Here is a 13503-nt window from a genome sequence, read left to right as displayed (position 1 = left end):
AGCTGCTGGTGCCCCTGGAGTCCCGCGAACCTCAAGGTGTAGGATCCTCCAGAGGTTTGCAAGTGTGCATAAAGCTATTATTCGGCCACCCCTAAACAATGCTCACAAGCAGAAACGGTTGCAGTGGGCTCAGAAATACATGAAGACTAATTTTCAAACCGTGTTGTTTACTGATGAGTGTCGTGCAACCCTGGATGGTCCAGATGGATGGAGTAGTGGATGGTTGGTGAATGGCCACCATGTCCCAACAAGGCTGCAACGTCAGCAAGAAGGTGGTGGAGTCATGTTTTGGGCTGGAATCATGGGGAGAGAGCTGGTAGGCCCCTTTAATGTCCTTGACGGTGTGAAAATGGCCTCTGCAAAGTACGTGGAGTTTATGACTGACCACTTTCTTCCGTGGTTCAAAAAGAAGAACCGTGCGTTCCGTAGCAAAATTATCTTCATGCATGACAATGCACCATCTCATGCTGCAAAGAATACCTCTGTGTCATTGGCTGCTATGGGCATAAAAGGAGAGAAACTCATGGTGTGGCCCCCATGTTCCCCTGACCTCAACCCTATTGAGAACCTTTGGAGCATCCTCAAGCAAAATATCTATGAGGGTGGGAGGCAGTTCACATCAAAACAGAAGCTCTGGGAGGCTATTCTGACATCCTGCAAAGATATTCAAACAGAAACTGTCCAAATACTCACAAATTCAATGGATGCAAGAATTGTGAAGGTGATATCAAAGAAGGGTCCTATGTTAAAATGTAACTTGGCCTGTTAAGTTTTTTTTTTATTGAAAGAGCTTTTGATTTCTGTAAATATGACCTCCTGATGCTGCAAATTCAACAAATTACCATTTTAGTTCTCTTTACAACCTTTAAAATGTTTTGATCTTTGTTGTGCATAATAATTTGAAACAGTGCATTTTGAGTTTTTTTTACTTCTAAAAAAAAATCTGTTATCATTAGGAGATTTGTTCAATAAAATTTGCATTATACTCCAACGGTTGATGGCTTGAAGATTATACTGTCATTTGCATCGACTATTTAGGAAAATCAGGGAAAAATAACATTTTCATAATAATTTGGAACGTGGTGTATTCACAAGAGGTAGCTTTTGTTAGAGAAATTTCTGCGACTGAAAATCAATTGCATTCATCTGAATAGGGTTATTTCTACAGCAGGTGCATGGATTTCTGCAACTTCAATTCAGGTGCAGGAATTTCTGCAACAAAATCTACCACGTGTGACTGCACCCTAACATTTCATGCTGCTCTACATAAATGCACACACTACACACATATGCACACTCACTACATACAAGTGTGAACACTTACTACATACATGTATTCATACATACAAACTTACTATGTCCACACTTAAACTCCTACACTACACATAGGCATAATCATTACTGAAAGGTATGCCCAGTTGTACCAACTCATACGCACAGGGGTGTAGCTAAAGGCTCATGGTCCCCGATGCAAAAGTTCTTCTTGGGTCCGCCCCAACTTATTCTCATCGCCGACGGCCCGCAGCTTTCAGCTGCATCGCTGGGTCTCCGAGGTGACCCAACTATGCAGCGCTAGCAGTCAGGGGCGTCATTAAGGTCTTAAAACAACAAAGGCAATAGCCCCAACACCTTTTGTTACCCCCCCAAAAAAAAGTGTGTGTGTATGTATGTGTATATGTATAGGAGACAGCATATCTATAGCACTACGACCCTATAGCTATGGATAGGATTAGATACAGTGGCTCAGCAGGCTTTATCACATATGATAGGTTTAGATATAGGGCCCAGCTCGCTAATATTGTGGCTCCAGCGTTGGACCCAGGAAAGGTAAGTCTAATAGTTGCTTTGCTTTTTTATGTGTTACAAATGTTTTTTATGTGTTTTTTTTTTTTTACAGGTTCGGTTGTTGGACTACTTAGGATTCGAGGACTACTTCCATGATGCTTTTTTTTAATTCTCAATAATGTGGTTTGTATGGTAAGGATTGTGTGTTGTTTTTTTTTCAATAAAATATTTTCTCTATGTCCTTGTATTTTTTCAAACTTTATTATTAATGCCTTAGTAATGGCCACTGGCTGATTGAAAGTGTCCATTACTAAGACAGGGCTTAATGTTAGCCGGTTAAAAAACTAGTACTAACCTTATTAGCCCTTTACCCACCGCCACCAGGGGTACCAGGAAGAGCCGGGTGCGATCCATTACTGGACCATCTGTAATGATGGCTGGGTACTGGGGCGGCCGCAGGCTTGTATTATTAGATTGGGAAAAGCCAGAAACCTTGGCCTTTCCCACCCTGGTAATGCTAGCCTGCTGCTGCTATATTGTATCTGGCTCGTTGTGAAAAATGGAGGCGACCCACATTGTTTTTTCCAATTATTATTATTTTTTTAAATGACGTGGGGTCCCCCCCATTTTTCACAACTAGCCAGATACAACATAGCAGCAGCAGGCTAACATTACTAGGATGGCCCACTGTTTTAGGGCTTTCCCAGGCTAATAATACCAGCCTGTGACCACCCCAGTACCCAACCATCACTACAGATAGTGGGGTACTGGATCGCACCTGGCTCTTCCAGGTACCCCTGGTGGCGGTGGGTACAGGGGTATTAATGGGGGATAGTGCTAGCCTCTGCACCGGAAAACACTAAGCCCCGCCTTAGTAATGGACGCCGTCAATCAGCCAGCGGCCATTACTAAGGAGGTAGAAATAAAGTTACAAAAAAAATACAAAGACATAGAAAAAATATTTTATTGACATAAAAAAAACCTCAACCCTCGTTAACCATTATTTGAAGAAAAAAACCAAAAAACGTCATCTAAGTAGTCCTCGAATCTGACATAGTCCAACAACTGAACCTGTAAAAAAAGCACAAACACAAAAAAACCCCATTAGTTACACATGAGGTAGGCTTAGATACAGGGCCCATGTGTGATACTGTGTGTTGGACCCTGTATCTAAGCCTACCACATGGTAGGCTTAGATACAGGGCCCCAGCAGTCAGTAATGTTATACTTATCCTCCTCTGCGGCTCTGGGCACAGCGGATGTCCTGACAGGTAACGCCATCCAGCGACGTGATGTTGTCAGGACCTCCGCTGCGCTCGGGAACAAGGAGGGTAAGTACACTGTTACTATAGTAACAGGGGCCCGTGCAGTTTATTACATAGGCCCCAGTTATGTTGTCAGTGATGTTGATGTTGTCAGTGATGTTGACGTGATGTTGTCAGGACCTCCGCTGCGCTTGGGAACAAGGAGGGTAAGTACACTGTTACTATAGTAACAGGGGCCCGTGCAGTTTATTACATAGGCCCCAGTTACTATAGTAACTTTGATTAAACGCGGTGCGGGCGGCCACGGGCCTACTGGCTTTGGGGCCCGGTCGCATTTGTGACCGCTGTGAACCCTATAGCTACGCCACCGCATCCGCATTCTCATTACTACATGCTCACATATTTACCACATACAGTCAAATAAACATGTTTTGTCATTTTCTACATACATACACACGTATGCATGTTAAATATATACAGGCAAACAGACTCACAAAACAATGGAACACACATTCGCAACCTACAAACACGCACACATGAACACTCGCTACTTAACTTCACACACTCATTACATACCGTCAAATATCATACCAATGAACATACTACACTACAGTCAAATAATTTTGCATACATATTTACAAAGATCAAAAGACATATAATGAGCCCTTACCTCTTTTGTAATGGGAGAAGAGAGCACCAAAGAAAAAGAGATGAAGGCCTTTTATTTTTTTACTTTTTAGGGCCGCCACAGTCCTCTCTTCTGCCGCTGCCTTTGTTCCCTCGTCTGCCACCGACACTGTACTTTTTTCTGCTGCCGCCACTGCCCACTGTTCTGCAGCCGCCACGGTCCTATTTTCTGCCAACAAAAATCAATTACTTATGGATGTGACTGTCGGTGCCCAAAGGTGAGCAGAGGCAGCGCGTGTGCAGCAAATGCAAACCTATTTATACAGTATACAGAGTGCAGGGAAGCTGGGACCGATAGGCGATAGTATTATATGTCACACACAGCCGCTCATTAGCTGTGCTTAGCAGTGAGGATAGCCTGCGGTTTGTATACTGTGGAAACATAGGTCTGAATTTACTGCACACACGCTGCCTCTGCTTACCCTTGGGTGCCAACAGTCATATCCATAAGTAATAGATTGGCGGCGGCGGTAAAGAGGGCAGCGGATGAGAAGCTGCTACCGTGGGGTTTGGACATAAATATTTTTTATAATTTAAAAAAAAATCTGAATCGTGGCACACTGAAAGGGCAAATTAATCAAAATAGTTTGATTAATTGCCCAGCCCTAACAGGCAAAATATTTTGTTGCAATAATTTCTGTGACTCAAAATCTGTTTCTTTAATCTGAATGAGGTTGTTTCTGCAACAGGCACATGGATTTCTGCAAGTTCCATTCTGCTAAATGGAATTGATTTTCAATCTGAGAAATTCTGCAACAAAATCTGCTGCTTGTGAATCGATCCTTAGGCCCAGTTCACACAGAGTTTTTGGGATGCTGATTTTGACTCGGAAGCCATGTCGGAATCAGCTCCAAAAACTGCCCCAAATTTCCCCCATTGATTTCAATAGGAGGGAGAGGCATTTTATTTTGAGCGTTTTTTGACTGCTCGCAGGAAAAAAAGCAAAATGCCCTATCTTGGAGCAGTTTCAGCCTCTGAACCTCCATTGAAATCAGAAAAAAACCATGCCGCTCGTTTGAAGCATTTTTGGCGAATTTTGTCACCAAATACCGCCCTCGTTTTTTGCATTTGATTAATTAAAAAGAACGGCTAACATAGAACATGTAAAAAAATGCCTCAAGAAACAGACCGGATTTCTGCATTGATTACTAATAAAATGTGGTCTGGTTGTTATGTACGTCACAATTAGAGACAAACACAATCTAACTAAACTAATAACACACATACGGTTACAGTGTTCCTGTCTTTTATTGAGCACATTGAGTAAATATCCACTGTGCATGAAGAAAAAGTGAATGAACCTCTGTGATAATGACAAGAGCATTGGCAAAAGATGTTTCAATTAAGAAGATCCAGAAAAAGAAATCAGCAGCACATCACAATCCCAGGAAACACTCATGAGGAACGTTATATCAAGAGGATTTTCAACCGGTGCAGGCAGTGTCGAGTTGTAGCCAGTCCAACTCCAAAATAGACACAAGAAAGTAGAAAAACTGCTTTCTCAAGCCTTGAGAAAGACCCACAACTGGGTCGAAACGTCGCTATCTATTATGGTGAAATAAAAGACACCTTCTTTTGATACTTTGATAACTACGTGTGCTGCAGTTTTTCTACTTTCTTGTGTCAATTAAGAAGATGAAATTGGAAGTGTGGGTTTCACAGGTGCTTTGCCCATTAAATAAAGGCACACAAAGTTTGGTTACTGACAAATCTGTTCTTCTCAGGAACAATTGGTTAGTGTGAACCATGCCTCGAGGTAAACAACAAGACCTCAGAAGACGTGTTATAGAGACACATGAAGCTGGAAAAGACTACAAACTTGCTCAAGACTTGGATGTACATCAATCTATTGTTAGACAAATTGTCTGCAAATGGAGACAATTCAGTACTGTTGCTACTCTCCCTAGGAGTGGGCATTCTGTTAAGATTACTACAAGAGCACAACGGGCAATCTTGAAAGAGGTGAGAAAGAACCCAAGAGTAACAGCAAAAGATCTACTGAAGACATTACAAACTGCAAAAACCACGTGTCCACTGTTAGAAAAGCACTGAGCAAGAATGTTGTTCACTGTAGGACACCACGCAGGAAGCTGCTGCTGTCTATCTCAAGTTTGTCCAAGACTACACATGTGTCCTTCCTTACCTTTTTTTAAAAAAATCTTATCATATCCTGAGAAGTGTGGCGTGAGATGACCAGCTTTTAAAACAAAAACATTTACTCTGTTATGTTTTACTCTGACACTCTGTTATGAGATGCCTATGCTATATGTGTGGCAACCGAGTGGCTGTGATGTGAATTGCAGTTTCTCAAGGATTTTGTGAACATGTTGCAATATTATATTGAAATAGTTTCATGAGAAACTAGAGTCCTTAACCAAATTCAAGAAAAGGTAAGGGGCGACATCTCTGTACCTGGATGTTCCACAATGCTTCTGGGAAAATGTTCTATGGATAGATGAAAAGAAAGTTAAACTTTTTGGCACACAGGTACAATGCTATGTTTGGAGGAAAATGATCACTGCACACCAACACCCATGACCGCCATCAGGAATTTCTGGGCCCCATACAGCCAAGCTGTCTGGGCCCCCCTCTATTACCGGGGGTGGGCACCGGAAAGTGTGGCGCTCACGTTTATACATTATACACGTTAACAGATTTTGGTGCTGATGCCAATTACAGTGAATGAAACCATGTAGCAGGCACATGACCGGTTAAGCCCTGGATTTTGTTCAATTTAGCCAAAACGTATCCCAATGTATGGCATACAGTAGGATAGGTTGCTCGGGGAATAGCTTTCCCAGGGCTTTTCCAGGGCTGGAGTACCCGGGCGGAGCTTCTACTAGCGCTTTGCCCAGGGACTTTGGTGCTGTTTCTGACGACCATATTTATAAAGTGACGTCAGAAGCTTTGCAAAGCCAGAGTCCACATCCAGAGTGTTGGCAACAATCCGGCCAGGGATTCTGGCCCTGGAGAATCCCCTGACATCACTGTTCATATATGGACAGTAATGTCAGGAGCTTTCCTAAGGCCAAAGTCCACTGGCAGAGAACTTGTGATGTTCTGTCTGGGGACTTCAGCATTGGGAAGCTCCTGACATCACTGTCCATACACTGATGTCAGAAGCGGTATATGTTTTATTGCAGGATCTCACAGGATGGAATAGCATAGTCTACTATGCTAGTCCATCCTTATAAAAAAAATATATCGATGTATACCAGCCTGACAAAGGCTAATAGAACATAATGGAGCCCTATGAATTATTGTCTACGTTGTTTATCGTGTACGTTAGATTTCCTGACGTACACGATAAACAGGGCAATAACACGATGTGAAGGGGGCCTTAAGAGAGGGGGAAAGCAATTGTGAGGATGTAAGGAGCACTAAGTCTCCATTATTACGTTGCCATTAAAGTTCAATGTGTATTTCCGCAGCAGAATTCCGAGGCTTACCCTTGGATTTCTGCCACAGATGTGCCACATGTGTGTAACAGATCCGCATGAGAATTAGTCTCATTGTCATTTAAAGAGAACCTTTCACCTGCCCATACATGTGCAGCTAAGTGCAGCATGTAATAGGCCGGGCTTCACAAACACTGTCTCACTTTACACTTTTTTCCTATCTTCCTCCGCTATTTACATATCGGTGCCGTTATATTTGGCGCCCGATATGTAAATAAACTGTCAATGGGGCGCTTCTATCTATCTAAATTGCAAGGCGGCGTGATCTCATTGCTCTGACACTGTCCAATCAGTTACGGACAGTGTCAGGGTGGCTTGCGCTGTGTTCCCTCCCGCGAGAACACACACAAACTGGTGGTTGTGCAGAGAGCGCACTTTCAGTCTGTGTGTGTTCTCACGGGAGGGAACACAGCGCAAGCCACCATGACTTTTGCAAAATCGCAGCAGAAACATGATTTGACTGCACTGTGAGAAAAATAGCTTGACAGTGCTGTTTTTTCATGTTTTGTCCACTTTTTAATGCAATTTTCATAATCGCGGTATAAATTGCCATTTTTGCCGTGATTACAAAAATCGTGGGAAAAAACGCAACGGAAATGGAAAAAGTATTTTAACATACTGTACGTTATATATTCTTCAAGTGGGGTCAGGACGAATGAAAATTGGGGCAGGGGAGGAAACACACAACCTACAGGGTCCAGTCGGCTGTGTAGAGAAAGACGTGTCTGGGGGGCTGGCTCTCTCCACACGGAGCTTCTGCTTCCATGCTACTCATGCAGTATCATCCCCTCCTGTAAGTCCTCTCAGGGCCCCAGTGTTAATTACCGCAGAGTAAGAAACAGGCCCCATTACATTGCAGGGTCCGTTCCTTTCTCCAAGTAACTAACGTTGGGGCCCTCATTCAAATATTTAAAGTAGCTGAGAAGTGGGCGGGCCCCTTTTTTATTCATTGTGGCCGGGCTCCTGACTGCAGTACAAGTAGTACTTCCCTGATGGTGGCCCTGCCAACACCAAAACTTAATTCCAACTGTGAAGCATGCTGTAGGGAGCATCATGATTAGGGGGCTGCTTTGTTGCCTCAGGGCCTGGACATCTTGCGAACATTGAGGAAACAATGAATTCAAAGCTGTATCAAAACATTTTACAGGAGACTGTAAGGGCATCAATCCATGACCTCAATAAGAAGAAACGTTGGATGGTGCAACAAGACAATAACCCAAAGCAACAAGTAAATCAATTAAAGAATGGTTAAAAAAAATGTTTGTTTTGGAATGGCCAATTCTGATGACCTAGTCCTGACCTGAACCCTATCCATATGCTGTGGCATCCCATAAATATTGATGAACTGAAACACATTTGCAGGGAGGAATGGTCCAAAATTCATGCTCAACGTTGTACAAATTTTATTTGCACCTACAGGAAACATTTGGTGGCAGTGATTTCTGCTAAAGGAGAATCTACAGGTTATTAAATTTAAGGATTCACTTACTTTTTCTCCCTGCACTGTGGATTGATAACAATCGGACCACATTTTATTAGTAATCAATGCTGAAATTCAGGTAATTCCAAAAGGCTCACTTAATTTTTCTTGCAAATGTATAGAGATGCAAAATATTGAGTGACTTTCAGATAATATAATTGTTAAACATTAGATTAAAGCACATCTACCAGGTTAAATACATTACACTGAACACAAGTTGAATTTAAGGATTGAAAACATCTTCTTCTTCGAATGAAAACACTGACACCTAGTGCTTGAACATTTCTTTTTTATAGCTTCTTTGATTTTCAGGCCGCTCCATGTCATATCCTAAATCCATGTTCAGGGGCAATGTGTTTATCATGTCTAGAATATCAATTTTAACAAGGTTACTGAGACTGAAATATTTATGTGGTCAAAAATTCTATGTAAAGTTCACATAATTGCACAATAAAACATTTACTGCAGACACTTAGTAACATTTGGACAGATCTAAACATACACAAAAACTGTTCTGTAAATCTCTGTGCAGCATAGCCTTGAATACCGATTAAGGAACTTCACTAAAACTAAAATTAAAAATTAAAACCAGAACTTGTAAATGAAAGTATATGAAATAAAATAATTTATTATACCTCAAAATGATAGCAATTAAAACGTTGACTCAAATAACCCCTCGTACAGCTTCATCTCTGGAAAAGTAAAAACGTTTTGCTTTCATAGTAAGGAAACACAAATTATTTTTTTTAATTTTTTTTGTATTGTGCAAAAGTAGTTAAACATAAAAAAATAGATATACATTTGGTATTGCTGTAATCGTACTGACCTGTAGAATTAAGTTAACATGTCGTTTATAATGAAAGTGAACACCGTAACAACAAAACACAAAAAATAAAGGCTAAATTGCTGTTATTTTCCACCTCATTCAAATAAAAAAAATCATAAAAGTTATACAATACATTATATGTACCCAAAAATTGTGACATTAAAAATACAACATGCCCCTTGGAACGCAGCGATAAAAAAACAAAAGAAGTTCCTTTGTCCTGAAGGTCAAAATAGGCCACATACTTAAAGAGGCTCTGTCACCAGATTATCAAATCCCTATCTCCTATTGCATGTGATCGGTGCTGCAATGTAGATAACAGTAATGATTTTTTTTTTTAAAACGATAATTTTTGTCCAAGTTTTGAGCAATTTTATATTTATGCAAATGAGCTTTGAAATGGACAACTGGGCGTGTTTTTTTTCGTATTTCCAACTGGGCGTGTATTGTGTTTTTAACAACTGGGCGTGTTTACTTGTTTTACTAACTGGGCGTTGTGAATAGAAGTGTATGATGCTGACAATTCAGCATCATACACTTCTCATCGTTCCCACCCAGCTTCTTTCACTAAAGACACACAGCGTGACGTCACCCACAGGTCCTTCAACCTTGTCGTCGGACAAAGAAGATACATCGGCTGAAAGGCGTCCAAAAGGTTAATATGCTCGTCTCTAGGGAGTTTGCTATGCTTACCTGCACATGGTGCTGCTGCTGCAAATTCAACTGTACGCCTGGAGCTGTGGTGTCTTCTCTCTTCCGACTCCAAGGTTGAAGGACCTGTGGGTGACGTCATCCCTCCCAGCCGGCTTCTTTCACTGCAGATACAGCGTGACGTCACCCACAGGTCCTTCAACCTTGGCGTCGGAAGAGAGAAGACACCACAGCTCCAGGCGCGGTTATTAGATACATTTAACTAGGCAAAAATAAGTAAAATCATAGGAGAGAACATGTGAAAACACTTTTAGCAGCCCTAGAACATTTATGAACAGGGTACTGTAAAGGCAAGAAAAAAATAATCCAAGGAAGCATTTCATTGTGGTCATTTCAAGGGTACGTGCACATAGAAATTAGATATCCATTTTATAAGACATTTAGCTCTCATACTGTATCTTTCCATACTACCTGTACTTTCATACTATAACCGGGTCCTCATCCATTTACTAAAAAGAAAAAAAGAGAAAATGTGATTAAATCAATAACATATAGCAGATAAAAAAAAATTATTCAGAGTCCAGATCAAATCCCTCTATTCATTTATCACTCTGAGAAAAAGAGAGAGAGAGAGAGAGAGAGAGAGAGAGAGAGGGACTATGGACTCTTAGGGTATGTTCACACGCTGTGTTTTCAGGCGTATTTTGGGGCATAAATGCCTCAAAATACGACTGAAAAAATGATAGGTAAATGCCTACAAACATCTGCCCATTAAATTCAATGGGAAAAACAGCTTTTCGTTCAGACGGGCCGTATAAAAAAGGGCACAGAAAAAAATGCCTTGTAAAAAGAAGGAGCATATCACTTCTTGAGCTGTTTTTTAACCCCTTAATGACCAGCCTATTTTAGACCTTAATGACAAGCCATTTGTTACGTTTTTGCATCGTCTCATTCAAAGAGCTATAGCCTTTTCATTTTTCCGTCGACATAGCTGTATAAGGTCTTGTTTTTTGCGGGACAAGTTGTAATTTTTAATAGCACCATTTTGGGATACATAGAATTTATTGATTAACTTTTATTAACTTTTTTTTGGGGGGGGGGGGGAATAGAAAAAAACCAGCAATTTCGCCACACTTTTTTGCGTACTAAATTTACGCCGTTTACCGTGTGGTATAAATAACACAATACCTTTATTCAGTTGGTTGTTATGATTGCAGCGATACCAGATTTGTATGGTTTTTGTATGTTTTACTACATTTACACAGTGAAAACACTTCTTTTTCAAAATAATTTGTTTGAAGAGCCGTAACGTTTTTATTTTTTCGCCGATGCAATTGTAGGACGGCTGTTTTTTTGCGGGATGACTTGTAGTTTTTATCGGTACCATGTTGGAGTAGATGCGACTTTTTGATCACATTTTTTTTTTAAGGCTGGACTCAAAGAAAACAGCAATTTTTGGAAGTTTTTTTATTTTATGTTTTACGACGTTCACCGTGCGGGTTAAATGATGTAATAACTTTATAGTCGGGGTCGTTACGGACGCGGCGATAGCAAATATGTGTAACTTTTTTACTTTATTTTGTTTGTTAATAATAAAGCAGTTTATTTTTTTCACTTTTTTTTTTTTTTCACTTTTTATTAAACTTTTTTTTTAAACTTTTTTACTAGTCCCACTAGGGGACTTCACTATGCGAATATCCGATCACATTTATAATACACTGCAATACTTCTGTATTGCAGTGTATTATGCCTGTCTGTGTAAAACGGACAGGCATCTGCTAGGTCATGCCAGAGGCATGATCTTGCAGGCATTCACTCCAGGCAGACCTGGGGGCCTTTATTAGGCCCCCGGCTGCCATCGGATACACAGACACTGGGATGAGAGGGAGCTACCTCCCTCTCTCCAAAACCACTCAGATACAATGCACGCTATTCAGCACCGCATCTGAAGGGTTAAACGGGTGAGATCGATACTAATATCTTTCTCACCCGGTCGAGCAGGGATGCCCCCAGCCCTTAGCTACCTCTGGCAGCTGAGAGCAGGGAGATTTAACGGCACCCTGCTCCGTTTACTCATTCCGATGCAGCGAATAAGGCCCGTTAGTGACAGACGTAAAAACACTATGGGCCGGTAACTAACGGGTTAAGCTGTTTTTCATTTTGTCAACAGAAAAACAGCTCCAAAAACGGCCCCAATAGACACCTTAAAAAACGTTTTCAGCTTCAAAAAAAGCTGAAAATCAGAGGCTGTTTTCTCAGAAAACGGCTCAGTGATTTTCCGACATTTTTGACTCTGCATGTAAACATACCCTTACTGAGTGAGAGACTACAGCATAAATGGTTGAGCTTTGAAGGTAAAAGCTATTGCATTGTAAAGATTTTATTTTTCACTAGAGGAATGCTTCAACTTCATGGAATGTTTTTGAAATACAGTATATACTGTACATTGACAAATATAGAAATAAATACTATCCTCCAAAAGATAACCCAGCTATGTCAAATTTGATCAAAAGGTCACCTGAATGATCCAGATGGTATTTGGAGTACAGATGTTTAAAAGAAAACTCACACTTTGATAACATCAACGTTCTCAATTGCACTTGTACATCTGTTCATGTTGTGAAGCATTATACAGTGTGTTGCATAGCAATGGAGATAAAAAGTGAAGTGCTTTATTTTTTTACATTTTATAAGTGCATCAAAAACTTTTAAAGTTTGAGGCAGCCATACATTTATGATCCTTTTAAATACTAAATGGTTTTTAATAGCTATGTAAACCTTTGAAATTGTTTTTTTTTTCATAAAAAATGTCAGTCAGTGTGTTTGGTGCAACTTTCAAATTAGTTTTTATTAAAAAGTATTTTTACTTTTTGAGATACAGCTGCTTTGTATCCTGTATACAGAGCAGCTGTATAGTTTGCTAAATCCTGTACCTGTCAGGTCCACCAGACTCATGGGTTCAGTGTCAGCGGGTTCTGAGTGTCTCTGACATGCAGGATCCACATATTTTCAATCACATCTAAGTTCATAACTTAGATGTGATAAATTACAGGTGGATACTGCATGTTAGAGACACTCAGGACCCGCTGTCACTGAATCCCGTGAGTCTCGTGGACCTGGCGGATTCAGGTCTTAGCGAACGATACAGCTGCTCTGTATACAGGATACAAAGCAGCTGTATCTGAAAAAGTAAAACAAATTTTTTATAAAAACGAATTTGAAAGTTGCACGAAACACACCGACTGACATTTATATAGAATATCAGCAAAAAGTTAATTTATTTCAGTAATTCAATTCAAAAAGTAAAACTCATATATTTTATAGATTCATTACACACAGAGTGATATATTT

General features: G+C 40.5%; 1 long non-coding RNA gene across 1 annotated transcript in view; it reads right to left on the bottom strand.

The window, feature by feature from the left end:
* LOC142660708 (uncharacterized) overlaps positions 1-13503 on the bottom strand; it is a 116214-nt gene that overhangs the window by 36752 nt on the left and 65959 nt on the right. The window contains exon 2 of the long non-coding RNA XR_012850556.1: positions 10624-10661. This is a non-coding gene — a long non-coding RNA (uncharacterized LOC142660708). The remainder of the gene's footprint in view (positions 1-10623; positions 10662-13503) is intronic.

This window comes from Rhinoderma darwinii, chromosome 9 (assembly GCF_050947455.1).
Source record: "Rhinoderma darwinii isolate aRhiDar2 chromosome 9, aRhiDar2.hap1, whole genome shotgun sequence".
NCBI lineage: Eukaryota > Metazoa > Chordata > Amphibia > Anura > Rhinodermatidae > Rhinoderma > Rhinoderma darwinii.
This window is presented reverse-complemented; position numbering and strand designations above follow the sequence as displayed.